This window comes from Apis dorsata, unplaced genomic scaffold (genome assembly GCF_000469605.1).
Source record: "Apis dorsata unplaced genomic scaffold, Apis dorsata 1.3 scaffold_371, whole genome shotgun sequence".
NCBI classification, from domain to species: domain Eukaryota; kingdom Metazoa; phylum Arthropoda; class Insecta; order Hymenoptera; family Apidae; genus Apis; species Apis dorsata.
Genome location: NW_006263635.1, coordinates 257190 through 260219, shown reverse-complemented (window position 1 = coordinate 260219; position 3030 = coordinate 257190).

Here is a 3030-nt window from a genome sequence, read left to right as displayed (position 1 = left end):
TTAATTCTCTCATTTAAATATCAAAATTTCTACGTCAATTCTTTTCCATAATTCAATTCCACGATCTCTATATCAACAGACAAAATCCAATCTTTAAATTTCATCGAACGCGGTCCGATATCCGGAAGAACAATACCGATCGAAAAAAGAATATACGCACACACACATATATATATATATATCCATACTATCTCAACGTTAACGCGTGAAAACGATGAAAGGATGGCGCGTATGCCAGCGATCGACGCCGACGCTCGAGATATACGTTACGAGCTATATAAGTTTTAGGCGGGAATCGGATTTAACACGATCGACGGTTGAAACCGCAGCCCCCTAATATTCGTAGCACGGCACCGAGGATCCGGGATCCGAGCGTAAAATATACGCTCGGTCCAATTCCGTGCCGCGTGAATTCACGTGGTGCCAGCTCATTCCGAATTCCCCGAATACGCGCACGGTGGCATTCGAAAGGGGGAACGAACGAAAGAAAGGTTCTCCAGACTCGCGTCGTGAGAGGTGGTGGTTGCCTACTACTCCGGAATGAGGGATGGAGAAGGAGATTGAAAAGGGAAGAGAGAGAGAGAGAGAGAAGAGGTGCGTGTATAAAGAAGAGAGGGAGGGTGGTATTGGGGGAGAGGCATAAGGAGGGGATATAAGAAGAAATCCGCGAGGCTCGCTCGTATATTTTAATCAGGACCCTCTGGCTCCACATCCCCTAAACTCTCTCTCTCTCTTTCCCTTTCTCTTTTCTTTATCTCCGTCTCATCTCCCGCGCCCTTTGTCGAATTGCTCTTCGCCGTGGAGAGAGAGAGAGAGAGAGGGGAGGGGAGGGAAGGTACCTAGGAGGAAGAAAAAACGCGGGCTCACCGGGCCGGATAAAAAGAGCTGAATAACTCCGGGATAAAAGCCGAATAAATCTTCTTATTATGCCCCGTACCCGTGTCTGTTCGAGCCTAACCCAACCATTTCGCCTAAGGCTCGTTCACACGTCTCTCTCGTTCCCCTTTTCTCTCGCGCGTTACCCTCCTATTCCCCTCCACGGCTTGTCTTGCTCCTTTCATGCTCCCTTCAACGATAACCCTTCTTCTTCCTCTTCTTCTTCTTCTTCTTCTTCTTCTCTCCTCTTTTTCCTCTTTCTCGCGCACGCCCGTTGTCCTTTCCTCTTCGCGCCAACCCTCGAGCGACCGCGGTGGAAGAGAGAGTCCTCTCGTTCCTCTGAATCCGGCTAACGAGAACACGAGGGGGGGAATTTTTACGCTGGCTGGATTTCTTTTTTATTTTCCACCTGTCGCCGGTTCATCGAACGATGGGCGAACAATCAAAACTGAAATCGTAAATCGATATCGGATAAATTTTGTGTCGAGATGTTTTTCGAGAAATGGCCAACATCGTCGAATATACTTGGATCATGCTCTTACTTTTCATTTTCGGCTCGAGTAAAATAGGGAGATTATTCGAACACTTATATTTTTGATTAAGTTCGTCCTATACGATTATCTATTGGTATGTAGAAATATATATATATATTGGATGACGCGATAAATCGTAAATCGTATTTAGGTAATACGAATATCTGCGATGACATGGACATCCGCCAATTCGGATATTTGCCGATACGCGGGTAACCATATTATGAATATCCAACGGCGTTAATATTCGCATAGTAGCGCGAGCACACACGCGTGCACAACGCTGTGTACATGGATATTTGGTGGGTACTGTCCAATATGAAATGCTGTTACACCTTTGCCGTGATGATTATGCGCTTATTTCTCTGCGAATGATACCTATATGATATCGTTTAACATCTTGTGAACGCGTGAAATTTAGTTAATGGAAAGATAATGATCTTTGTTGTTTGAATGGAAAAAAAGAAAGAAAGAAAGAAAGAAAGAAAGAGAAAAAAGGATCGGGATGGAAATAATACGGGAGAGACGCGTGTTTGTCAAATGAATTTTCCGGATTAATTTATCCGTCGTTCTTCCTATTTATAATATTCGGTCAGAAATATTTGATCACACGTCGAGTGGAATAAATATTTATTTCTATAAATCATCGATACGTACACAATACGTTTCATTCGATCATTTTTAATGGTCCAATTTTCGTGCTAATATTTATTTCATTTTTGTTTTCATCGCGATTTCAAAAGAGTCATTTTTTTTTTTTTTTTTTTTTTTTTTTTTTTTTTTTTTTTTGTATAGGAGAGACGAAAAGAATCAATCCCAATTTTGATCAAGTTTAATCGAATAAAAGAAATAAATTTTATTCGACACTTCGAAAACTTGTATTAGAATATCGTGTTAAAATTGGAATTAGAATATCTTCTAAGATATTTTGGAATTTATTTTATCGATCTTTTTTTTGAAATTAATTCTGAATCGTATCGTTTCTCTTTCCCCGTAAGATATTTCGAATTATTAAAATTTCGGCTTTCAAAAGTTTTGTTTTTAACAATCTTATTCCACGTTCTCTTTCGCGTGACGTTCTAATCGATTCTCTACTTGATCGATAAAAATATCGTTCTTTTGTCAGTTGAAAAACCTCTCACACCGTCTTCAAACGATACGAATTGTGAATTTATGCGGAAAAATTGTTGGAATTAAACCTGAGAAAATCAAGCGATATTTGCCAACGCAAATGTATCCCGGTGAAAAACTATTCCCACCGGATATTTTCAGAACACATTTCGTCGATTAAAACTGATCGTATAATAAAATTGAATTTTTTTCATTTTTTTTTTCATTTTTTTTTTTTTTTTTTTTTTTTTTTTTTTTTTTTTTTTTTTTTTTTTTTTGCGAAAATTACACCACTGTGTCGGATATACAGGAACAAATAAAACGTACTTCAATATTAAAAATAAATTCCGCGTATTCCATAAAATATACATATGTTGCTTTTCAAATTGACGTTAAATATAAAAACACGGGAAAAAACGGAGCGAAAAATCGATTTTTATCCGACCTACCCTACGAAACCGCACACTTCCGAGTTCCTCCCATTCGAAATATCTCTTTCGCGCCAAGATAC